Below are 27,647 nucleotides of genomic sequence, written 5' to 3'. Positions count from 1 at the left end.
GATTTCTTCATGTGGAATCAGGTTCTAGTTTGGGTTCAGGGAGCTGAAGCCCTCTCTACCTTTAAGATTAGCCTTAAAACTTTCCACTTTTATAAACCTGGGCTGGATTGGGGGATCCTCTACCATCCTATTAGTAATGCTGCTATAGGTCTAAGTAGCTAGGGGTGTCCCGTGATGCACTGAGCAGCTCTTTTATTTTCTTTTACCTTCCCTTGCATGTAGAAATATATTGCACAACTGTTGTCATTAATTTTTTGTGTTTCACTTCTTTTCTTTTTTTTTTTAAAGCATGTGTTCTTGGCCTTAAGTTATGGTGCTTTACCCTCTTTCCACAAATACTGGGATAAAAAGAAGTTTTGATGAGCTCCATTGGTTTCCTTAGCTTGGTATTTTTTATGAATTGGAACTAAATGAACAACTTGAAAATTAAATGAATTAATTTTGATTATAATAAAGATGATTTTATTGGATTACAATTGGATTACAATGAATTGCTTTGACTTGGAGAGCATCCTTTGTGCCACACTCCACAGCATCATTCAACAATTAAGACTGCAGATATGTTAACAGCAGTTTATGCTCCAAGTGTGTACCCAGTCCCACTCATCATGTTCAGTGAATTCAAATATAGAAGACAACACAATTACATTAATCTAAATTAAGCAACGCTGTACATCTTTGCAAATGTAGAGCCAACAAAGAGTGATCAGATGATGGACAGTTCTGCTTGCCACCTCTATGAATAAACACAAGTGGGATAATACTGGCTAAAGCAGTGCCAACCCTCATGCACCAAGCCTGAGACTCGGGAAATTGACAATTTTTGCAATGATCTCACTAAATGCCAACATTTTTCATGCAGTAAAAAACAAATTCATTACTGATAATACTGCAATGCAAAAAGAATTATTTTATGTGTACTGACAAGTCAAGGCAGAGCAAGCAGCTGCTAAATTCTTAGGTTTACACAGATATACTGTCTGCTCAGAACCAGCTAAATGAAGCAGAACTGATTGGATGGAGTCTAGCAGAACAGACGGATAACAACCCAAAACAAACTGCAGATTTTGTGAGTTTAAAGGATTGGTATATTCTGCAGTGGCAAAGTTAATCACATGATCTGAACTGGATAGAGATACATTTCCCTCACTGAAGACAAAACTAAAGGCAGAATGGGCAATGACTAAAAACTTAATACAGCTGCTGTAAAGATCTGGCATTGGCTCACAAAGGAGGAAACTCATTTTTTTGGTGATGATTGTGGATTATAGACGTCAGACAGTGATTGCCTTTTACAGATTCTCAGTAAAGCATTAACTGAGTGTTTGATTTAAGGTTATGTTAATTTGTACAATTAGATTTGGGCCGCTAAGGGTTTAAAAGAGCCAGAAAGGATGTATAAATGAATAAACTCCTCATCTACTTTCAATTATGTTAAAGCATTTGTTGTACAGTCTGTCTTTATGATTTAACAATTTAAGGCTTAATTGATACGTGTGTAACACAATGTACTATAAAACTGTGATATTTTGTGAGATATCATAGAGTGAATATCTCATAAATGTCACACCCACAAAATTCAAGCAGCAACAATCCTGTCATGTTACACTATAAAGCAGGTTACTACAGAGTTGTGTTCACAGCATCAGGCTGCTTAGCACACTGCTGTCTCTCTAAGATAAGCTCTTACTTTTTCATGGCTGATGGTTTTCTAGATTACTTTATCTTCAAAATGATAGACTGATATGTCATATTCTGAGAAATAAGCTTATCTTTATTTTCACATCAAAGTCTGACAATTCTGAAGATGCTGCAATGGGATCTTATGGGAAACTCCACTGACACATGTCCAGCAATGCAGTCTCACGTTAGTCAAGGGCAGACAGTCAGTCTGTGTGTCTCACACACTGCACACACCTGGGTGCTTCAAGCAGACATGTTTATACCAAAAAACACATATATGGTTTCTGTGAAATCGCGTAAAATATTTGCACTAGTAATTGTTTAACTAAATCAGCCATTGTTTTGAAATCTGAGTCATGTTTCCCAAACCAGTCAGACTCATTATAGACAATAAGATAAAAAAAAGAGTGTGGTTAACTGTGCAGACACTGATATTAACTTAGGACACACACACACACAGTTAAATAGCTTTACTTCAATATCCTGTCAAACAACGTCAGATGATATGACCTCTGAACAATGACCATGAAAGCTATAGAAAAGCATTTCTCTACACCAGATAGTTATTGTGTCAAATTCAACTCCTGGGTCATTATAATGTTGTTTAAACTCTATTCTAAAAGACTGGTGAGCGAGCAGTTAATGGACTCAAAGTTCCTGGGTTTGTGCAGTCTATCTTTAATTTCTTAAATGGCATTTAGAAAGGGTAAGGGTTTTTTAATTATTCAAGATATAATTCAGCATATATATCCTTTCTTTTATCCCTCCTCATTGGATCTGCTTTAAGTACTTATTTTAGTGCAAGTAGATGTGCTCTACTTCACTGGATATCCAATACGGTCCCTGTGGTTTCATACTGATCCAGAGCTAAAGTACTCATATATTTGGAAGCTGTAAGCTCCTGGTTCAAAGAAAAGCTTTCAAGTTTTTCCCTGACTTGGGACACCTTTCTGGAATAAATAGGAAAGAATGGAGCACAGGCCCTTCGAGCTGGTCACTTAGGATTAACGTGGACTGAAACCTCAAGGACTGTGTCTGTCAGCCACCATCTTTTTATTAAAACTTTTGTCTTGTATCTCAACATTGTAGTTAATTAAATTCTGGTAACTATTTTGAAAAAATATTGTTTCTTTTATTATATTTTGGTCAAAAATGTTTTTGCTTAAAATATTAATTTACTTAGATATTTCCTGTAAATGAGTTTGGAAAATATGTTGGACAGTGGTCAGGTAAGAGTGATCGGGATGTGAAGTGTTCTTCCCAGGTCCACCCATCCATAATTGTCCGACTGTTTCATATCAAGAAAAGATACAAGACACAGACAGAGAAAAGTGATAATACAGCCTGAAATACTGTGAAGATTTAGTTTGCAAGGCACCTCACTTTGAGTCTGTGTTGACAAGTCTTTATCCAACAGGGAAGTGACAACAGGACCAAAGTTGAACGGTGAGTGACATCGATGACATAATATGGAGGACTTAATGAAGCAGGGGAAGCCCAAATAAGCAACTACACTTAAGGAAACAAGTCCAAAAACCCACAACCCACGACTGCCGATATTTCCAAGCAGCTTTACAGCAAAACAAGCCCAGTCACATTAAAAAGTAGACTTAGCAACACTGCAGATGGTTACTGGTTTTGCTGTGTTGTAACAAAACACTGAAAGAATCACTGTCAAGAGTCATGTGGTAAACTAGCTTAAAAATGTATTAATTAAACAATGAATATAAAAAAAGTAATTCCAAAGTGTGGCAAGCAGGAGCTGGTGCAGAAAAAAAGCCCCTTGCCATTTATGTTGGCAGCATATCAACATTTAGAATCAATTAAAGAAGTAACCATGAGGTAGGAGAGGGGTGGGAGGGCACAAAGAAATAGTGATATGAATTTGTAAAAGAGCAAAAGTACATTAACCATGGCATTAAACACACACTTTAGTGGTTGCAAGGCCCTTTGAAAAAATGTGTATGCAGCCAGATGGGCATACCTCATTACACAGCAGGACTCAGCAGAGCAGGATGAGTGATACACAGGTGATGACAGACCTGTTAAAAAGGAGTTGAGGAGCTCTGGTGAACACAACAGCCCAGCCAGCAGTTTCTCGACCCACAGCAACTAAGCAGCTTACGGCAGCTCTATTTCTTCCAGACAGACTGAGAGGGAGCACCAGGCTGCAGCTGTAATCTACTTCACTCTGACATTAACAGCTCTCTGCAGGAGTCACTCTCTGTCTGTCTGATCATCTCTGTCATGACCTCACTGTAACTCATTCATTATGCATCTGTTCCACTTTTTAAGCTTAAACCAATAAAGAATAAGGGAGTAAAAAAAAAAAAAAAAAAAAAATCAAGACAGATTTGTTTCTGTTGAAACAAGTTTAGTTGGCCTGCTTGGATTCTGATATCTGTTTTTTTTTTAATAAAGAATAGAAACTGATGAACATAAATATCACATGCCATCTTTCGTTTTTTTAATAATTACTGAAACACTATCCAAAAATATTGTGTATAGGATTTTTTTTCTTAATTATCTTAGAGTAAAGATTACTTCTGCCCTGTTAAGGGTTTTTACTTATAAAGTCAAAGGTTATTCATTCCTATTATAAAGGAAAAAAGTTAAACATATTAGTCTAAACATTTTTCTCCTAGCTAGTGTCTAGATTGGCATCCAAAAAAAAAATACTTAGGAATACAGAAAAAAAAAAAAAAAGGAACACAGATCACAAAGCTCAGAGCTGTAGTTTTATAAGATAAAACCTCAGCAGTACAACAGGTATGTCTGAGCAATAATCACACTTCTTTATCTGAATTTTCAAATGAGTGTTTTGGATCAGTAGGTTAAATCAGGTGATGTCCTTTGTTTAAAGCTACAGTTTGTAGGATTTAGAGGGAATTTTTTTTCCCCAAAAAGCAACAAAATACATTTTTAATGCTGCAAAATTACTAGTAAAAAAGAGTTTATGATTTTTTTCAGAATGTTGAACAGACAGAATTAGTGCAAATCTTCATACCTTCTATCTCCTTATCCATGTACACACCAGGATTTTTCTAAATGCTTTGGCATTTAGTCTATATACTGTTACAACCCCAGCTCAGCTATGGAAAGGAGTTGGCAACATTATAAAGAAGAAACAAGGTAAAAGTAAAGAGGTTTATTAAACAACACAACACAAGGGGAATAAAATCCAAACAAACTCAAATCCAAACAATCCCTACAAAAGAGCTTTACTAAGCCTCGCAAATGGACCATCCAGTGAACTAAAGAGAGCAAATGATGTACAGCGTGCCGCGTCGTAGGACACATCAATTCTTCTACTTCTCATACTGGACATTTTCATGTGAAAACAGTATTAAGTTTGAACACCAAAGTTAAAACGGAAACACCAAGACTGCATAAACTTGCTGTTGCACCATTGTTGCCTACAGTGAATGAGCCGACTGAAGGGGTAGGATATCTGTTTTCGGACCTGGTCCATCAATGAGCAGGGTTTTCTTCTTCCTCTTGCTTTTTTTTTTTTTTTTTTTTTGGTCGGTGGTTGTTTTAGAAGATACTGTCCCTAGAAAGGAGTTGTTTTAACCACATGGCACTGTCCAAGCAGTTTGGCCCACTTTATTAAAGTGCAGTGTGAATGCAAACCAAACCAAAGGAAGGTACAAAGTTTTTCATAACTCTCCATCCAACTGAACCAAGTGCCCTGGACTATCCTGGTGTGAATCCACCCTTAAAATTATGATTTTTCAAAATGTCTAAAAATACAAGAAAAACTTAAATAAATGTACTAGTGGTAGGACTTTAACATGTTAATTATGATTAATGACTTAGAAAAAAATTGTGCATTTAATCGCAGTGTGGATTCCAAACAGGACGAAACGTTTGTCAGTGCATGACTTCCGGTACACCAATTAAACTGATAGACACCTCAGAAATGAGCTAAATCAGTGTTGTCAGTTTAACTACTTTGGTGCTATATTTAGCGGGTTTTCAGACCCACCTGTGTTATGTTTTGGGGGCTCACACAAGCTTAATAAATACACACTGACGACCCATTCTGCCATCTTCAGCCATTTTATTTTTCTTTTGTTCTCCCTCTGCCCTCAACCCTTGCTCCTTCACATGCACATTCAGCTCTCCCGGTATGTGCACCCTCCTTCATCATGGGGTGGTACTATATATAATGCTAAGGGACATCAGGATTTTCTAAAACTGTAACAACTTGGTGTCTCCATTTCAAAGAAGCGACTAACAACAAACAGTGATTTTCTGGTGTCATTTGAGACTTTGAGACTGACATGAAAGCATGCAACATTAACTCTTCTTAATGAGCAGCGCTTCTGCTCATTAAAAACTAAGGAAAAGAGACCTAGAAACTATGGTCTCATTTGTTCTATGTATCCATAACTAACTCGTGACAACCCATGAACATCTACTACAACTAGACTAACTTTTTTATCTTGCAATCATGAAGAGAACCAGCTCCATTGTGAGTGTAATTATTTATATATTTGCTTGTGTACTACACTTGTTACCGGACGATTTCACTAGGGGGGAGATTAGATAACACAGACCAGATGGAGTTACCTATTTTGCAGGATGTGAATAAAACAAACATGGTGACAATAGATCAGATTAGTGTTTGAATAATTTTGAGATCACAGCAAAAAAGTCAAGTAGTCTTGGGCCTACTTGACTGTAAAACAACTTTTATTTTAGCCAATTAAAAGAACACTGAATGTCAGTTGTTAATAAAGTACCCTTTTTCTATCATTAGAAAGCTTATCTGGTTTAACATAGGGCTGGCCGATTAATCGAATTTTAATCTCAAATACAATCTGGTTTTCACCGATCATAAAAGTGACGTGATCAGATTTTTTACTCCTTCTAAGTTTACTCTTGTGCTGTTTTCAGTTGCAAATCGAGCGCCACTGGCATGCAGCGTTCTGCTGCAGACTCCGCCAACAGCCCCGACCACTTTGGTTTTATTTAACACGAGTTCCCAACACCTCTCAAGTTAGACTAAAGAGTCACGACTAAACAATCCACCAGCTCCCAGAGACACAAAGAGATAACAAACGTTATAAAACAAACTTTCTTTCTTGAAGACCAGTGCTCAATTAACACAGTGAACAATCCGGGATTTAAGAAACTCATCAACACTTCGGACAAACGATATCACCGCCATGTCGTCACCATTTTAGTCGAGTGTCTCTCTGCCCTGTATGATGAGTATCGTGAGGGTGCTGTGAAGGATGTAAGGACGTGGCTACAGTGCAATGTTTCACCACCGCTATGGACCTGTGGTCAACCCGCACCATAGAGCCGTGTATAAATGTCACGGTAGATTTTCTTGACGAGGATTTCAACGTAAAAACGAAATGTCTCCAGACTCACTTTTCCCAGATCACACCAGGCAGAACATAACTGCTGGTCTGAGACAAACAATAGCTACTAGAACTGGGGTGAAAAGATACTAGTCTGTATTACCACAGACAAGGCTTCAAATGTCACACTGGCTGTCTCTTGATCAATAGATCAACAGACAGATAAAAACTGATATTACTAAAGTGAGTAATTAATAACTGTATTAAATAATCAAGATCTCAATTTTAATCAAAATAATCGTGATTAGCATTTTTGCCATAATCGAGCAGCCCGAGTTTAACATCATATTATGTAATAGACCTGAGTCTGGACAAAATAAGACAAGTGAAACAAACCAGATCCAATGAAATGACAGCCATGGTAACATACGGGAGAAAAGGAGCTTCATACCGTATATTGTGCGGTGTTTCTCACAGACCGGTTACCAATTTGTGGTGCTCCCCTGGCGCCAATGAGGAAATCGAGTGTAGTGGTGGTCGGTGGAGTTCACACTGGGGAGGGGGGTGAAGTCTGTGGCGCTTGGAGTTGATTCTGTTCACTGTGCTAAACATTGGTCTATACGAGGGAAACCCTGCTCTGATCAGCTGGAAGCAAAGGTCAAATTGAAAAATATCTCCTTCTGAAATCAAAGATACTGTTTCATTGCACATCAAGCAGTCTGAAAACAGCCAATATGCAAGGCAATCTAATGTTGCCATGACTACTCAAAAAAAATACCAAAGTGTCATACACACACAGACAAGCATGCAGACAACAAATTTCAGTAGGATGAAGGCCCACACAGAGGATGCCTTCACTATTAGTAACAGAATAAGGAGAAAAGATATAAAGAGCCAAATATAGGAGCAGAATAGTGAGCCTCTTATCATCTGCTCCATCTTTTCCATATCTCCTCTGCCATCTCCATCGCTCCATCTCCCTCTCATTTTCCCCCCTTTCCTTCAGCCTTGACGTGACCAAATATTTCCCTAGGGTCACTCTCCTGTGTAAGGAAATATATTACTTCAGGAATTTTCGATTATATGGTAGCAGCCAGGTTTTCCTCTGAAAGGAAGACACTGAAAGAATATTGAACAATTTCCTCACCTGAAGTACAAAATATTCCAGCATATCAACCTGTGTCAGTTCATGGACTTAGCTATATAAAAAAATCTGTATTATAGCAAAGTGCATATTCAGTACTAAATTGAAAGGAGGCATTATGTCCTATTTTTACAAGCTGACACATATCTGTGACATCCATTAGTTAAACTACCTCAGAGATAAAACACCTCCATTTTAAACCATGAGTTTACAGCTCTTTTCATTGCATCTGATTGTAGAGCAAGGGAAACTCTTAGGACATGAATCCACTTCTTTCCTCTAGTTGGCTGAAAATTAAGTAATCAGTTAATGTTCGGTTATCTTTTGTAAAAGCAGCTCTTTTTCTGGATGTTTTCATTTTTTCTGCCTTTATTCTGTTGATGCCACATTACTTCATGCACTTTGTTATTCTTTTGCCAGCATTTTTGTAACACTAAAGGCTACTTACTTGCAAGACGAAACCACTCAGCTGAGCACATACACACACACACACACACCCATTAAGGATTCAAAAAGACTCAAGATGTATCAGTGGTCCTAAGAATAATGTGCGTTAAAAATTAGAACTAATAAGCTATGAAATCGCTACAGGTCTCACACAGACCGCTGGGCTTAAATAAGTAGTTAAATAAAGTGGCAGCTTATGCAAATAGAGAACTTTATTTCTTAAATGGTACAAAAGAGTTGACAATCACTTCAGATAGTCTCTCAAGCACAGGACAGGTATTTATTTCATATCCCACTTTTAAATAAATATATTCTTTACATACATTGGCCTCCAAGTCAGTAATTCCAAGTCAGTAATCATAAATGAATATCTTGTACTTATACTAATAGACTAGACATTTTATCAAATCTCCTTAACCATAGATACAGGCACAAACCTGTGCAGAATCCAATCCAAACTGGTCTGCACATATTTAGCAATTAGGCTTAAAAAGTACTGGACAACTAATATCGAAATAGTTTCTTAATAGCTCTTAAATGGCCATCCTGGCTTCCAGCCGACATTCTTGCAGTCTCTGCTTCTACACACCAAAACGCACTATGTAAGCCAGACGTAAACTCTCTAGTTTCACTGCCACCTCCTGTTTCTTTGACTTATTCAAAGCGATCAGTCAGCTCCATTACAGATGCAGATCAGCAAACCGAACACCTCGCACCATGGTGCACCACACATCATGTTGCCATAAACTTTTCTGTCATTTAAATTTAAACACCTGTTGAGGCACCACGGAAAAGAGAATGACAAACAGCTGGCTCACGAGCAGCTGTCTGCCTTCATGTCTCTGTGGCTCTTTCACACTCTGCATCTGCCCATGCTTCCACTGAAGTACTTATTCACAAACAGCTGCTCCACTGGGTCCTCATCATGTTCTTTAATCCGACTGGTTTTTCTTCTCATTTCCCTTTTCATCTTCACTTCTCCCATCACTTTGTTTTAAACAGGATCATTTCAGTAGCAAAGCAAGAAGTATTGATAGGATGGCATACTACACAATGCTCTGAGGGTTCCTCAATAGCCCTACTACACTTGTTTGGAAAGCAGTTTCACTATCTGTCCAAAAATAAAAAAGATATGACAACAGAGGCCATAATAGATGCAGATATGACAACAGAGGCAATAGAGGCTTTTTCTTCAAGCAAAATAGGTACATTAAGATTAAATAATTCTATAATCCTGACACCTAAATCCACAACAGTGCAGTGTTTCCCCTACTATTATATTTATCCCATTCCCAAGAGACCCACCAACCCCACTAGAAGGTCACGTTAATTTATTTTGATCTTGTTTTCTATACAGCGCCAAGTCTCCCTTTCCAACAGGTTTGTACTTTGCTCTTTTATTTTTTTAAAAAACTAAACAGTCTAATGTTATTTATCTGATTTACACCAGCATGTCATAGCTGCTCTCTGTTTCAACGGCAGAGTTCCACCCTGATGCCACAAGCATAGACACATGCACGCAAACACACACACACACGCACACAGGTGATCACACTTCCATCAACTAACAGAGTGCGCGTGTCGGAAAGCATGTCAACCAGCTGAAAATCTGACAGAAATATGAGTTTTTAAATTCTCTGAGGGAGGTGAACATTGAGACAATCGCTCACCAGCGAATAGCAGCTGGAGTATTTCTCCTGCCCCGATGTTAAGTCAAGAACATCCTGTCCATCGCAGGAGAGCACAGAGCTAAACAAGCTGAATCTACTATCATTGTAGTCATGTCAAAGTCGTATTACGACTTAAAATGGTCCAAATATTTTTTGTAGGTCCCTTTAGCATCAGCACGTTATCTGAGATACAAGTGACTCCATGATGAAGTTTGGAAATGCAACATGATTGACAGCTGAGTGTAGCTCCGCCGTCAACCTAGGGGAAACACTGCAATGACAACACAAGCTGTAGATAAAAGTCTCAGCTAATAATACATGAGGAAGGTGGATTTTAAGAGCCAATTCTAGTATCACTTTACAGCAACAAAAACACCACACAAGGAAACTGCAAACCCATTTCCTTAACCAATTAAAAAAACAGCAGGGGGCAGATTTCTTGTCAGATAAAAATGAAACCTGAGGATGTAAATGCACCAATGGTTAAAATGACCTTAAAGGTAGCAACTGTACTTTAAAAATTCACATCAGTATTGGTCTTTTAACATACAGAGGAACTTTTTCCAACCAACATTAAGTTCTTATTAATGTGTCAATAAAATAGAAAAATAAGCCTTTTGTTTTCATTGTTCATTACATTAAAATAAGTAATTCATATCCAAAAAAGGCAGGAGGTCCCCCTAATGCCACGATGCAGTTACTATAGCAGTCAGTCAGTTGGTAAAACAAAACACAACCGCAAGAGTGGGCTGTAATATTTTTCATAATCAGCTATATAGGAGTATGTGGGGACATTTAGTGGATAACAATACTGCAACTGTAAACGTTGAAGTCTCTCAGAGATATTTTACAGGGGATTTGACTGCAGACCACACAGTAATTGTTTATTCACGTCAGTCTTCAGCTAATATACAGCAAGCACAAATAAACATGAAAAACGTATAAATAAATACATTATTTCCACCACAGTCTCCCGCTCTCCACTGGGAGCTTCACAGACACATAAATACAAAGAAACATGCAGCTGCTGAATAACGTATGAGCTCATCCTGTGCAGACTACAGAGTTGGCTCATGAACTGTGATTGCTTACATTTGATAAAGTGCTGACCATCTCTCTTTCTCTCACACACAGCCAGACTCCATTCCCCTCCAACTGGTGAAACACCTCATCAAATTGTGAACTGTTATGAGCTTAGCTGACATGTGTTTGTGTGTCTCTGAGAGTCTGCCTGTGTTCATAATCATTCCAGTGTGTGCGTCACGGCAGTGCTCCTTCACAGCATGTGGTGTTGGTCTGGTTTCCGCTCAGAGGGTTGTGTAGAGGCCTGATGGAAGCTCACGCATGGTGGTAGTGAGACAAGCCCGATTCCTTGTCTTGACAATGGCGCTTAAACGGCTTGATGACAAAACCTCCTGGTCTGTTGCGAACATTTACCAGTGACAAGAAACTTAGCCGAAACTTTGATCGTGCTGTAATGAAACTAGGCAGGTTTATTGAGTCAGAGCACTGCCATGACTAAAGGATGGTTAGATTAAAGTTAAGTCTATTTGCAAATCAATCAGTACATAACAAATCTGATTCTTGCTATATGCTGTGTAAGCAAATCATTTTGTTTCCATTAAACTTTAAACTCCTGGTGTCAGCTTATGATTTGAGACAAATCGATGCCAATTCACTCCACCCACCTCCAGTTTATCAAACCACTGTGTTCATCTGAGTCCAGCTCCACATTACAGCTACATAAATCTAGAGTCCTTTACCAACACCTGTCTCAAAGTCAGACTGTTTTACAGCTTCAAGCAAGTCTTCCCCTGTAAAAGGTTACTACCACAATAAAGCCCACCTGCCAAAGACTTCTTAAATTTCAAATAAAATGATTATATGTAAAGTCTCTGTTTTCATTAATTTCCTGGAAATAAAGGAATTCCTCTTATGTGTGTGTTATCATTGATATTACATTTTAACACACAGAACCAAATTATCACTCAATTATCTCTGTTTGTAGCTTGTAGCCAACATTTTCATCATTACCCTCATCTTTTTGAGGAGCATCGGTGTAATTTGTCTTGTTAATGGTTCTGAACTCAGCTATGTCTTTATGCAGATTCAAAGATTAGACTTTCAAGCCACTTTGTAATTGATTCTTTAAGATGCATTTACCTATTCACACTCTGATGGCATTCATTTTTATTCTTAGGCAGTGAACCAGGGGGTGTCTGTTGTCAGATGACATATTTGATACAATTACTAACACATGATTGACATTAATGTGCCTTCTTAAACTACAATAATAGGTGTGTGTGGAATATAGTGAAGATGGGAGCCAACTAACTGTCTCCAGCTTCCAAACAAGAGTGAGAAACCAAACTGGTTGCAGACTTCATGGAAGAAATCTTGCTCTGCCTAAAGATACAAGCTATGACACAGTAGCTCCCCTGGCAGAGTGACTTGCTTTCAACCACTGCATCCATTTGTCAAAATGCCCTTGGGCAGGGCACTGAGCCCCACACTGCTCCTGATATGTTCATTGGTGTGTGAATGTAGAGGAAAAATGCTGCATACTGTATTTAAAGTGAACATATATCAAAATAGAAGCTCTGTATGAGATTAAATAAGAAATTCATGTAAGTGATTTGTAGAACTACAAGGTTAAAATGTGCTATTTAAGTGTGGATCGTTTACTTTCAGGATTTTACACTGAATAAAATAAAGTTATGATTATCATATTGAATTTTTGCACTCCCATATATGCCACATACCAGAACATTATTTTGAAGACTGCCATTTGAGATGTAGCTTAGGCTTTGCAGATTTTAAGAAGAGGTTGAATCTTGCAAAAACAAGGTGGTTATGAAATCTAAACTGTCAAAAAAAAAAAGCTATAATATACACTAGACATAGCAATGCACTAGCAGTTAAGTCAAGTAATTATTAGTCTTAAATAAGAGCAAAAATGTGAGACATGTAAATGTTCTTATACAGAAGTATTAAGGATGATTCAATGGCTTAATGAGTGTGAAAATATGAATCCCTGGTGAGATGTCAGAGGTTCTGATCAAATTTGCTGATGATCGTTAGCACTGCACTAAAGGCTCATGCCACAACATCACAATTTGTACCCAATCCATGTATTTATGTAAATTACTGATCCAGTAACTGAGGTTAGCTACCTGTTAGCTTTGCTGTGGTGTCATGGTAATGAATGCTAATATGAACAGAAGCCTACGGGATCACTAACTCTTCATCTCAGCTCTCAGTGGGTGAACTTCATGAATTCATATATCTCTGAAAGTGTACCTGACTGTAGCAATGAATCCTTTATGTCTTCATGCTATATTCTGTTCTGGGACTAAACATGTACTTGTGTTCAATTTCCCCACCCTCGCATCTTACCTTCACACAGACATCACCATCTGCAGTGACACTCTGCTGTGCTCACTCTTCTCTTACCCTCCTCATATGCTGTTAAAGTCTCCCATATTTCTCCCACATTATCTCACACATCTCTCCTACCCATCCATGCAGTCAAAGAAAAAACATCACTCAGGATACAAGCCTCCTTCAAAATGCATCACTCTTATTCTTTCACCTCCACATGTTTCATTTGCTTCCTTCTCATCTTCTTTTTCTCTTTTAGTCCACCCATCTTCATGGATCCTGACCCTTACCATTTTCCCTCGTCTGTTTGATTCAGCTTCTATTCCGTCTTACTACGTTCCTCCCTCCATCTGCTTCTAGTTTGACTTAATTGTAATTAAGTTTTCGTGTTTCCACACAGTTCCCTTCATGCATCCCTTCCTTCCTATCAAGCCCCATCCAGCCAGATAGCATGACTCCTTACGCCCGCTTCCTCTTGACTCAATTCTGTCCATCACTGAGTCAAAGGGTCACAATTTTGTTCATCCACCCCATGACTTGGCATGACTGCAGCACTGGGAGCAGAAAGAACCAGCTGCAAGCTACAACAAGCTGAGCAATTATGACCGCCCTGCTGTTTGTGCGACTGTGTACACATGTTCCTTTTTTTCCCTCTCTCAAATACATTCATGTATGTATTAGTTAAAAAGGAACAATATGGGCTTTGTTTAAGCCTATATAAGCTTTTCCCAAACTAGGAGGTTTCGATCAGTTCCTGGCCTTCCAGACTTGACTTATGTGTGTACATGTGTGAGTATGTGAAGGCTTGTCTCCATAATTAGGGCAGACGAGCCACACATGGGTTTCCCCTGACACTTCCCCTCCAAGACCTAAATATTCATGAGCCTTTAAACGCTTTCATGGGCCCTGTAATTATAGATAGAAAAATAGATGGAGAGAGACAAAGAGAGAAAGAGTAAGTGGGGGTTACATTTAGTTTTTTGTCTTTGTTTTTCTAAGGTGGAGTCACATAACAAACAAACTCAGATGAGGCCCAAAAACGTATCAGTTTTACTAGTTTGTTTTTCTATCAGCTATTCTTGCTTAATTTGTTGTTGATAACTCATCACAAATAAATGACATGCAGCAGCAGATTTAGTCCTTTATCAGCAGTTATATTCCACCGAGTCTAAATCAATATTCAGTAATGGCGATACCGTCTTAGATAAAATGAAAAACAGATTTCATCGGTTTATACCTGTTTAGCTGAAAATATCTGTCAAGCAGACCAGGGCAGAAAAAAAAAAAAAAAAATGCGTTCTGAGGCTGAAAACAGGAGTTGAACCAAGAAGTGATTCATCTAATTGAAATCTTGCAGGTGTGTTTGGTAAGGTCTTGCTCTCATTCTTCAGCTTAAAATTAGCCATAATGTCAACATGCAGATTTCGTATGCACAAAAATCGTTGAAGTGTCAAGGTGAAAGCTGAAATGATGAGAGCATCTTAACCCATTCCCATAGTCATAACGGCAAATATGAGGTTTCTCTTTGCATATGGTTGTGGACATGACTGTGATTTATTCATTTTGGAGAGATATTGAATCTACCTGCGGCTTCTCCACCATTGAAAACAGGATGCTGGTTTCTCTTTGAAGACTTAAAATGCACTTTGCTTAATTCCAGGCTTCCAAAGAGCAATTGATAGAAAATCTCTTTGCAGAGTGGATTGCTGTTATTGATAAAAAAAAAAAAAAAGCCTTTAAATTTGTTTTAATACTGGGTCAGAGGGCAGTTTTAAGTCAGCTGATGCTATTAACTGGTTGTAAGAACAGTACAACATTGGTGAACCATGCAAGACAAAAAAGAAGTACTAACCACCAGGCTCAGTCAGATCCTGTTCTCTAAAGCATCTCTCAGTCATAAAATGCTTTCTGTTACCAGACAGCAGTTTAGTATTTCTTCTAAACATTATCTAGGATCTATAAAATGCTTCAAAATGCATTTCCCATTGACCCAGTAACACAAACACTCTTTTATAGTGCTTCTTATTTCCTTTATTGCTTTATACATTTGCTTTATCTCTACAATCACCCAGAAATCAGCATACTAGGGTAGTATGGAAGCTCATTTTCCTTAACCAAAGCCATTTTCATCATGTGACCCAACTAGGGATCATACTAATGATCTTCAGAAGATGACCACCATCATCGTACCCCGAGTTAAGGTTTGGCTTAAGTTGACGACTACATTTTTATAATAGTGCAATTAAACTTTCACAGGCATAACAGTGATTGCTACGTTTTACACTGTGTGCTTAATAAGCTACTATAAACTGACTAAAGGTTTTCACTATACATCATTTGGTCCAATCTATTTCTTTTTTTATAATTTTCACAGGTATGCCTGAATAGAGTGTGAAGAACATTAACACAAAAGTGAAAACAGAGTGAATTACTGAATGCTGTCGCATTAACAGATTTGGAAGCCATTACTGTCACGTTTCTCATGTCTAAAAGTACCTAATGACTTCTTTTTATGAGTTCCAGCTATCACCATGTTCAAGGTTTCATTTGAATATTATTGTCCTTCAATATGAGCTGAAATGAGACATTTCAACAGAAACATACAAGCTCTGAGCAGTTTCTGTCAGCTTGAGCTAAGGAAGAATAGGACTACCGTGACACTTATAACAGCCTGAGGTGCAAATTAATGCAAATGTACATATCAAGTCTTTCTGGTTAGCATGCTAACTTCAGTAGATACCTCAGCACCGATGGCAACCAAGTATATGTAGTTGTAATTTTATCATACTCCTTTTCATTTTTTTAAACTCTCTGAACTTTAATAGATTCACTTTGAGTAGCACACCTTATATCAAGTCAAAATGTAGTATATATAATACATAACCATTTCCTGTTATATTATTAAAAACAGTATTAGGGCAGAAATAATATGAACTTTTAAATATATCAGGGTCTTGTGTTTTTTGCTACATTGCCACGTTGTCTAGGCCAGAAATGTTCAACTATGGTCCTCGAGGGACAATATCCTGCAAGTCTGAAACGTTTCCCAGCTCCAGCACATAATATTCAAAATAATGGATCATTGACGTTTGTGCAGAACTTTAATCTAGGTGTGTTTTAGCGGGGAAACATCGAAAACCTGCAGATAGTGAGGACTGGAATTGGAAATCCCTGGTCTAGGCTTCAAGGGACATATAAACAGAACAGAACCAATGTTAATATGAGAAGCAACTAGTGTTGTAAAAAAAGAAATAAATAATAAATCGATTCTTAGATACTAATCAATTCTAAAATTAAGTATCTAGTTAGATATTAATTAGCACTGGTATCAATACTTAAATACCACTTTGGCATTTGCTGGCTCACGGAAAGAACCAGCCACCTCTACCCATTTTAAACAGGCATGACAGAGGGCAGCCCCACCCCTACAGCATCTCCCTGAAGAACCCATTGTTTACAGTGTTGCCAACTTTTCTAGCGGCATTTAATAAATAAAAAAATAGATAAATAAATTGAAAAAATTCTTAAAAAGCCACCAGTGACAAATTTTGTGACTTTTTATGGTGTTATTGAAGACTGAGACTGACGTGAAAACACTTATTGTTTATTCTTCTTAATGAGTCGCAGATGCTACTGCAGGTCCCTCCGCCGTCCAGAAGCGCTCACAAGAGCCTTTTCCTCGAGCGGCAGGAAGACCGAGAGACGCTCTCTTCTGCTCCATAACCAGCCTGAAAATGAATTGTGGGAAGCTGCTACTGGCTGATCGCGCCCTGGCTTACAGTCTGATATTAAAGCCTTTTAATGTAGACTGTAGATAGAAAAATTAAAAAGCTAATCTTTTTTATTTTTTTTATTCATTTAGTTTTAAAAGTTAGATAAACTTAACTCGTTTGTTTGATCTATTGTTTACTTGATAATGTCTCAAGTATTGTGAAGAAAAGGACACTAGTAAGTATTTTTTTAGTTTTGTATTTTTGCACCACAGTGAGTTAACAGTCTGACAACACCGTTTGAGACTGTTTGAGACTGTATCTCTACACAAATAGAGCTTTAAAATAATGTTTTTATTTTTTATATATTTTATATGTTTTTATATGTTTTTATATATATTCATATTTTTTATTATTATTTGTACTGTATTTTAATTTTTGAGGTGTTCTGACTTTGATTTAAAAAATAGCACTTTTTTTCCTCTATAGCAGGAGTGTCAAACTCTGGTCCATGAGGGCTGGTATTCGACAGGTTTCCATTGTTTCCCTGATCTAACACACCTGAACAAAATCAAATGGATCCAACAGCTTCTTGTCAACTTCTTCACAATAACCCATTAATTTCAGTCGGGTGTGTTAGATCAGGGAAACAATGAAAACCTGCAGGATACCGGTCTTCGAGGACCGGAGTTTGACACCTGTGCTCTATAGTATCGAAAATAGTATCAAGTATCGAGCACCAGCCTTAGTATCGTTGTCGAGTTTGACATTTTACTATTGTGACAACCCCAGTAGCAACATAGGGTTGTTGTCAATTCTATTATTAAAGCTGGTCAACATTTATACTTATTCTGCAATATATGTCTTTGGTTGGGCCTCCAACAAGAATCTCAGTACGCAATTCACCCAATTTCCTTTATAGCCTGAGGATAAATCTAATATCTCATCCAATATTAGTATGTATAAGATGGGTGGTAGCCAAGTTTTATAGTGCTGTCTGGTCTATTTTTGGATTAGTAACCCTGCAAGGATTCCTGTTACAAAAACCTTCTAAGAGAGGATGTGAGAACAACTCTAAGATATTAAAGATAGCATCAGTCAGGAAGTTCATCTGGTTTCCCTTTTAGTATAACAAAATATCACATAACATCCATGAAGACCTGGGTAAGTGTATTTTCCTCACAATCATTTGAAGTTTATCCCTCTAGTCAAAGCATCATGCACCCGCTTCACATTCCAGGATGAGTCAATTGATTTTATCCTACTGGAAAAACCATCAGATAGTGTCACGGAAGCCATGAAATTACAGACAGTCGTAAGAGGGAACCTATTCAGAGCAAGTTGATTCTGCCCGTGACACACACACACACACTTAGCAGAGAGCAGAAACATTTCAACATGGAGAAACAAGAACACATGCATGCATACACAGACACTGTAACACTTTAAAATGACAAATAAGCAAGAGCACAGTATCTCAGACATTGCTGTCATTTATATGTAAATTAGCACACCGCTTCTCTACTACACGCAGACCTCCTTAGTCTCCATAAACCAAAAGATGGAGCAAACCTCAGATCAGATCAGACAAGATGTCAGAGATGATGATTATGAACGACAGAGAGTCAAATCATGCATGACAAGATGGAGCAAGATGGGGTGAAATGAGCTAAATATGAAGGAATTTACAAGCGAAGGACACTAACTGGAACCAAGGTCTGTTAGTCACAACACTAATGATTTCATGTCCCCTGTTGTCGCCCCAAGGGCTCCAACTCCTCTGCAGGCTTGGCGGGTTGTTTTCTCTATGAGGAGGGCTTTGATTAACAACTCACTGCAGCAATCTCTCCTAAATAAACTCACACATTCTACACCAGCTGACAATTAGATGACAAGTGGCATCAACCTCACCATGATAACTGCCGAGCAAGCGAAAACGTGAGGACATACACAAGGAGAGGTGCATGCGGACATTTTTACTGGTAATCGTGTTTTCATCCATCATTCAAGCACAAGAATGACACCTGACCATCTTCCCACTTGAAGCGCACTATTGCTTGAGCCCATCCCACCCCCCAACACACACACACACACGCACATGCACAGGTTATACACTGCATTCAAACACCTGTAAAGGGCATGAGGAACACATCACCTCCAGGTTGTCTCTGGCTGAAGCAGTTAACATTATTTAGAGTGCAGCAGTGCATGGGAGGGCAGTTTTTCTTGACTGACATCTGTGTGTTGAAGTTTATGTTCGTGTCTGCGTCAATAAGCATTTTTGAAAGCTCAGCAGTCTATCAATGACTTAACAAAAGGCTGCTGAATATAAATTTAGTTCCACTCCATCTGCCAGTGTAAAACAGATGTGTTTACATAGCTCTCCAAAGACAGGGATGGAAATGACAGATACATTGAGATATTGCAAGGATAGATACAGAAGATAGATAGGATACATCTGTGAGCCTTTTCACATTCAGTCTCACTAATTCACTGCAACCAACTACAAAACTGTTGCAAATACTTTTTTATATGTTTTACTTCTGTCTCTTCAGACTTAAGAAAAACTAATCAAGCTGGCACCTACTTTTCTGACATATGCTGTGTTTTTTAAGAAGTCATGGGGGTTCCAGGTGAGCTGAAACAATAAAATGTGATGGGAAACCACTCCAGAACACTGAAATATCAGAGAAAATCTTTACAGCAGCACAGAACTCCTGCACTCACATGTATGTCTTCAGATGGGTAGTTCTGTAGACAACCCTGTGCTTGCAGATTACACAGATTAGCAATTAAAAGCACAAAAGGTCTGCTCCTAAATCCTAATGCACTTTAAAGATAAAATTATCTCTATGTGGAGACATATTCTCCAAATGAACCAAGTTCAGATGATTTCAGTACATTGGAGAAACACTGGCTGAAGCAAATATAACATTTCTCTTGTTGATACTAACAAGTCTTTATTCGTGAAAGCAAGATATTAGAAACTGCTCTGTAACAACAATACGTAAACCACTGAAAACACACTATTATCAAAGCACACAACAAGCTGGATATACATCATGTATACAAAATGATATACTAACTATAATACCTTTCCTCATTATATTACTAATTACACTAATTGCTTTCGCTCTGTCCACAGCCACAGTTAGTTTGTTTACACACACAGCATTATTCTGATATAAACCCAATTATCACCTTCTTCTAAACTAGACACTTTCATTTAAACAGTATTTTCTAATTACCTTTACCCAAACAATGGCATGATCAGTGTAAGTAAAGATCGCTGAAAGTAATGTGGACTATGCCAATCTTAGACACAACATGTTAACATATGTACATGCTAATCACACAACTACATCCTATGAGAGATTTCATTGTATTTTGAGACACACAGCTGCCTTGGGACACCTGTCTTAAACTCTTGCAGAGGCAAACAGAGCAGGTGGGCTGCAGAAAGAAAAAATAAGACAATTTTAAGGTAAGTGAAAAACCCGAGGAATGCTCTGTGTTCTGACGGGTTTAATCAAAGCTTGGGATCAGAGCAAACATAACATGAGTCAGATCAGACTGTTCTCTGACATCTAAAAAGGGATATGAATGAAAAATCCTATAAAATGTAAAAACCATATTATTGACTTAATTATCAATACTTGAGGTGTTGCTGCTGCACTTCCAGTTGAGTCTGTGCCTGAGCTGAACACCCAGGTGCAGCCTCCAAAAAACATGCTTGCATTTGATGTGTCACATTAAGATTTGTTATACACACATGTACAAATATCATCCATCACTGGCTGTACATTGTTTTGTAGTAATGATATTCTTCTGCTTATTGTGAGTAAAGGTCTTCTGAGCTCATTTTGATTTTGACTTTTAACATGGTAGTTTAATATTAGTATTTAATCCAATTCTGTGAAGTCTGGGATAATTTGGTAATTTTGTTACACTTTTGCTGCAATGACAAATAAAGTTCTATTCTATATAGGCTGCTCTGTTTACAACCAACCCCAAGTACAATCCACAAACTGAAACCGTGACAAATAAATAGATTACACTCTCTTGATATCAAGAGGAAAACCTCTGATGTGTCTCTACTGGTCAAATCTCACACCAACTGTCTCTCATGCAAAAACTTTATTTAATTACCAAGCCTTGTTAGAAATGGATGCTAGTTGAATAGATGTATCATTATATAACTACAGAAAGCTTCACTGAGTAGCAAATGGTCTATTTTCTGAGTATGTGCTTTGCTCTTTGATAGCCATCATTGTTACTGGTAGCTAATGGCAAAGCCAGAAAGGAAGGACTTATCTTTCACAGATGCAATATCCCAGGCAGACTGAACCTATCCATTACCTAATTTGAGAACAAGGTTTATAAGGCCAGAACATGGATTTACACATTGCTTCTCACTCACCCAAGGTGAGATTTATAGCACGTTTTCTCAGTAGCATGAACACTGCACACACAGAGAAGTTTTATATGCCATCTTTTTGTCACAGCACTTTCCTGGGGTGTGTATGATGACAATTCTGCTTAATCTGTGGAAAAGGAAAGATCAACCATACTTGATACTACAAGCAAGTAAAACTGACCTTTACGATAGATAAAAAAGAGGCTACAGAGTCATAGAAGTTACTGATGGAGGAAAAAAGCCTTTGCTGTCTCCATGATAGCTCCAGTGATAGGACAAAAAAAAAATGGTGGAAAAAGTGTGTCTGATAGGGTGTCCTGTTTCCATAACTGAGAACAAATGACAAATGTTAATGGCTTTTCTGTCTAGTGTGAGAAAAGCTAGACTCACAACGAAAATGCAGACATGCTGGTGTTTACAAGTACAACTGGTACCATGTTTACTCAGTTAGTTTGAAACATAAACAGCCTTAACCTTTGTAATAACACTTAAGAAATTAGACTAATATAAGAAGAAACGATCAATCAAAAACACACTGTTTCATTAGCCATATCTTTAGAGTATACTGAATCCAAAGTTGGCAACCAGAGAAATATTGTTTATTTAAATTGTCAATAAATATTAATAATGCTGAGTTTTTATAACCTACCTTGTATCAAATAACACTGGAGATAAAGAAAAACCCTTACAGCGAACACACCAAAGCAAAGTGGGTCCAGTGTGCTACCAATGGATAATCTGACATCTAGACTGGGGAAGTCAAGGATCAAATCAGCAATGTTCTGGCTGATTGAGAACCAAACTACCTCCTGACTGTAGGCAATGGAAACCCCATGCTCTGTCTTATGTACTGTGATCTATTTTTCACCTTCATTTAATCTAATTTGAGACTTCACAGGTTCAGAGTCTGCTTCTTGTGGTGATCTCCTGTGGTGCAGAACAAACAGTGGGAAAGACGAGGGAGGGGTGAAATAATTAAAAATAATGACAACTGATAGAAAGCAGCTCATATTGGCTACAAAAGGGTGTGTGTCTTGTCACTAAATTGCCCTGTGTGTCACTGAATGAAAGCAATCATTAATTTAGTCCTGAGCAGAATGTAGCTGGGCAAAATTCGTGACACTAGCCAAAATAAATTACCTCAAATCTGAAGCAAAATTCTATTCAGCAAATAAATCCCTAATTAATTTGACTGATGTTGACTCTTGGACTATTGTTGCTTTCATGATTCACCTAAGAAGGACAGCCAGGTCTTCTGACACCTTCCTGTTAAGAGATTCCTCCAATTGGTTTTACAAAACTTCCACTATTTCAATGTGAGGATTTTTCCTACTCCACAGCGCTTGTTTATTTTAAGAGCAGTGACAGGGTGTGATGAAACACAGCAGAGTTAAAAATCCTTATCTGGCCGACAAGCTCTCGCCTCATTTGGAATCACGACGCTGCTTATTAGTTCCTCTAGACAGAAAATAGGAGGATTTGAAAAAGGGAGAGAGCAGACAGCAGGAAAAAGTGGAGAAATAACTGACTGATAAAAAAAAGAAAGGAGGAGAGACAAAAGGAAACTATTATTACTAAGTTTTTGGTTCTTTAGCTATTTCCAAAATGGTTTATGTTACAGGAACATAATAAATTTAGGCATTAAGCTCAGACTCTTGGCTTTAATTCAAGGATAAATACCCTGCAGAATACTAATATTCCACTTCTTTACTTTCTAAACAATCCAAGTTGCTTTTGTAAATCTTATTTACATTGTCTCCTTGATGGATTTGGTTTGCTTTTTGCAGCCTTTCTTACTTGCATTAAAAGCTCCTTGAATGTTTTTGATTCCTTAGAATGGTTTCAAATGCAGATGCCACATTTGGGATAAACCTAAACTTTTTAGTCCCTTAACTTATGAAATAAGGAAATGTGCACACCTTTCTGTGAAAACAGAAAGAAATATAGGTTTTCTGAGAAAAATTAGGCTTCACACTATCAGAAAACAGCAGATGTACTGCAGTAAAAATTGATTTAATCATAAAGGGGTTTTTAAGGTGCTAAGAAGTCAAAGTTTAAAGCAGATTAAATGCATTTGCTAAAAACGCTTAAAAATGTTCAATTTCATGTCTAAATCCATTGGAACTAGAGATGCACCGGTCAATCGGCCGCCGATCAAAAAGGCCGGTTTTCTATCCAATCGGCCCAATCGGTGACCGGCCGGTCACTGTCGTCATTTCCGGTTTTTGGCCGGTCACGCTGACACGCATGCGCAGCAGCTCAACGCGGACAGCTCAAAACTGAACCAAAGCAAAACAAAGATGTCGTTGATCTGGACATATTTTACCGTGTGCCAGGACGAACCGAAACAGGCTATGTGTAATGCTTGTAAGTCTAAAGTAAGCCGTGGAGGATCAACGCCTAAGACTTATGGAACAACCAACTTAAGACGCCACTTGGAAAAGAAGCACCCATGCTTGTTTAGCAAGTATAAAGAAGACACGGCTGCTAGTGCTAAGACTAAGAGGGATGTACCTGAGTCACAGCAACAACACCCCACCGTCGCCCCTATGTTCGACACGAGTGTTGAGAAGTCTAATGCCACCACTCGAAAAATAATGGAGTACATGGCACTGGACGACCAGCCGTTCAGCGTAGTGCAGGATAAAGGCTTCGTCAACCTGATTAAACACCTGAGTCCACGGTACAAATTACCAAGTAGGCGATACTTTTCTGATACAGCGCTGCCAGAGTTGTTTGAGAAGGTTTCAAGCCATATACGCAAGCTACTCAACGCCACCAAATCTCCGATCAGTTTCACGACGGACATTTGGACTTCTAACGTGAGCTTAATGTCAATGTTGAGTCTGACCGCTCAATGGCTGGATGATGAATTTGAGCTACATCAAGTCCTGCTATACTGTACTATAAAATGTGATTTACTTAGAGAACCAGTTTTCAAGTGTGCATGGTGCACTTTATCTTTTGTTTGTCTTAATATTTTAGTTTTTTTCCTATATTGACCTGTAAACTGGACTGAATGTTATGGTCAGTGTTCTAAATAAATCTGCTCAGGGGGCACTGTTGAAACTCACTATATCTTATTTTTGATGTTTTATTCTCAAGCCAAGTAAATATGGTGTCTATTGTATGATTATAATGATTTCTTAGATAGAAAATCGGTATCGGTAAAACCGGTTTTGGCAGGTCAGACCCCCTCAAAAACCGGAAATCGGTATCGGCCAAGAATTTTGCAATCGGTGCATCTCTAATTGGAACTTCACCTGCCTGTCCTCATTTAAAGACCCGCTAACATTTCGACCTTAAAACTCTGCATTCCAGACTCATTTGATGGCACAGTGGCATCTATTATGTGCATTTCTGAAGCCGTCGCTGCCCAGCAGTGTCCCACGGCTGAGAAACCGCACTATGCAACTTTTTCATCATGAAACTGCGTGACACTGCAGCTGCAGAGTTTCGCATTGCACATGCGTCACATGCTATCAAGCAGATCTAAACAAAGTGGTCGTTATGAACATGCACTGTGGCTGATTCAGCAAAGAAACGTCAGAAGGAAATCAAAGGAAAAAGAGGAAACAAAAAATGGCCAGAAACTGAACAAGAGCTAAGCTAAGAGTCAACATAAGGCTGTTTTTTACTGTCTGAAGAGAGCTCACAGTCAGGTAGGAAGCAAGATGGATAACAAATTAGCCGACAGTAGGAGGCGCAACACTGAGAAAATGTCAAAAGTTAAGAAGTGCATCTTTAAGTACTGAAATGACCTAAACCAGGGGTGTCCAAAGTCGGTCCTTGAGGGCCGCTGTCCTGCAGGTTTTCAATGTTTCCTGCTTCAACACACCTGACTCAAATGAAATCCAACAGCCTATTTAAGTTTTGCACAGTGACTCATTAATTTGAGTCAGGTGGTTTTGGAGCAGGGACACATCGAAAACCTGTAGGATTGTGGCCTTTGAGGACTGGAGCTGGACACCCTTGTCCTAAACAGAAACCGGAAGCACTGTGTCTATGAAGGAAAGAAAAATGAAAGCAAATAAACAGTAATGATAAAAAATGAAAAAAAAAACTGAGATGTTAGCTACAGCAGGAGCCGCACAAGGTACTCTTTTAGGTAACTGGCATGTCTTGACGGTATGTGGAGAGGTCAGGTTAAGCAGATGAGCCGTCATCTGAGATAGTAAAAATAAGCTGATATGTCATTTGATGTGTTGAGGTGGAAGGAAGTTGAAGCAGCACCACATCATCAGTATGACCTGTAAATAAAGAGCATGAAAGTTCAAGAGACAAAAAAAAGAACGGCCAGAGTGCAGGGGCAAGATGGGGGACGAGTTGTGGAGGAAATTGTACAGGAAATAAGACAAACATTTGAGATGAACACCACAGAAAGTATAATGGAAGTAGGAGAAAAACAGGAAGTTGAGAGATATTAACAGAAAACAGGAAAGAAGAAATTATGACAATGAGGCAGTATGCTGGAGAACAGGTCAACTTCCTGTAGTGAATGGCAGGTCAAGCCCAGCAGACAGATAAATGATCCCCTGTCACCAACACATCCCCACCACCTTCTCCATCTTTTCATCCTTCCATCTCTCTGGACAACCCCCCCACCACCCTTGTTTCGACAGGTCATCTATCAGCAGGCAGACTCACTCGACCACCAGTCTGACCATCACATGCGTGTACACCAAACAAAGAGACACCGCACCAGATGTGTGTCCTTTTCATCACACTCTCTGTGAACTTTTCAGATCCTTCTCCTCTCTCCTTAACCAGCATTTCATTTGCTCTCTTTGCACACTCCATCAACGGCTACTCTTGTTTTCTCTCCTCAGCTTTCAGCTCTCACCATCTGCTGTCCATCTTGCATGCCCTTGTCACCTTATGCATCTTAGCTTAGTTAATGTCAAGGTGTAGCTAACAACGAGCTCATCATTCATGGAGTATTTCAAAGGGGAAAAATACTTTTGTTTAAACAGACAGACAGACAGATAAATAGATAGATCTCTATTATCAATTATAATGCATCTCCCTTGTAAACACACGCTCACACAAATTCTGCTCTCACACCTTGGTGACATCATCAGTATGACCTGAGATGTATGATGCAGATAAGCACGTGAATTCGTGTCCCTTCACGTAACGTTGTCCTGTGAGCTGCAAAAGTATTTCTGATGTAAGCTGTAAAAACTTTAGCGGACTTCTACACTAAGCCATGAAGTGCCAAACTGGGAAAAAAAACTTGTGTGACGAGAGGGTATTTGTTTTCTTGGTGTGTAATTTAAACTCATTCGGTGCTCTAAAGTCAGCTAGGATTCTTTTTTTTTTTCCTTAAGAAAACACTACATTCGGCGACACAACCTAGAGCTCTGAACGCCTTGGGCTGTTCATCCGGTGTAAACACAGAAGCACTTACCGAACAGAAACTCTCCTCGTTACCAAACGACACTTTGCTCAGTTGATTCCTCTTTGAAATAACAAAAGCCAATGCCTCTCCTTTTTTCCGCCCTTGACAACAACGTTATTGCCACCCTGTTACAAATGTTTCACCAACATACCGACGGTTTCTTTGTGTTGCAGTAAACCGCAGCTCGAAACATCCAGGCAACCAGCGAGCCGATGCTGAGTGTCCGTTTACTCCACTGAAGGAGCGCTGATTGGTTAATTCCACCACATCGCAGCGTTCTGCTCGGACGCTATTGGTCCAGACAGTGATGGTGCGTTCATGTACTACTCATTTATTTCCCCCTCATTAGATGCCAGTTTTTAGAAAATACATTGGCAATGGCAGTGTTTTATAGTCATAGTCAAAACTATTAAGGCTTTCTTTTTTATCCTGTTTAAAATGACGTTCTGTGATACCTGTAGTATATTTGTACTTTTGTT

General features: G+C 38.6%; 1 protein-coding gene across 4 annotated transcripts in view; it reads right to left on the bottom strand.

Annotated features, from left to right (window-relative positions):
- Positions 1 to 27,394, bottom strand: part of LOC121645271 (SPRY domain-containing SOCS box protein 4-like) — an 82,604-nt gene extending 55,210 nt beyond the window's left edge. For 3 of the 4 annotated variants that reach the window (XM_041993688.1, XM_041993686.1, XM_041993685.1), the window contains exon 1: positions 27,178 to 27,388. The gene's annotated coding sequence lies outside the window, so the exon portion shown is untranslated. Of the gene's footprint in view, positions 1 to 27,177 lie in introns of all 4 variants that reach the window. The other variant, XM_041993687.1, reaches the window with a different exon arrangement.
- Positions 27,395 to 27,647: the final 253 nt, after the last annotated feature.

Source organism: Melanotaenia boesemani, chromosome 8 (genome assembly GCF_017639745.1).
Source record: "Melanotaenia boesemani isolate fMelBoe1 chromosome 8, fMelBoe1.pri, whole genome shotgun sequence".
Classification (NCBI taxonomy): Eukaryota; Metazoa; Chordata; class Actinopteri; order Atheriniformes; family Melanotaeniidae; genus Melanotaenia; species Melanotaenia boesemani.
Note: the sequence above shows the minus strand (reverse complement) of the source record. Positions and strands in the feature narration are given on the sequence as shown.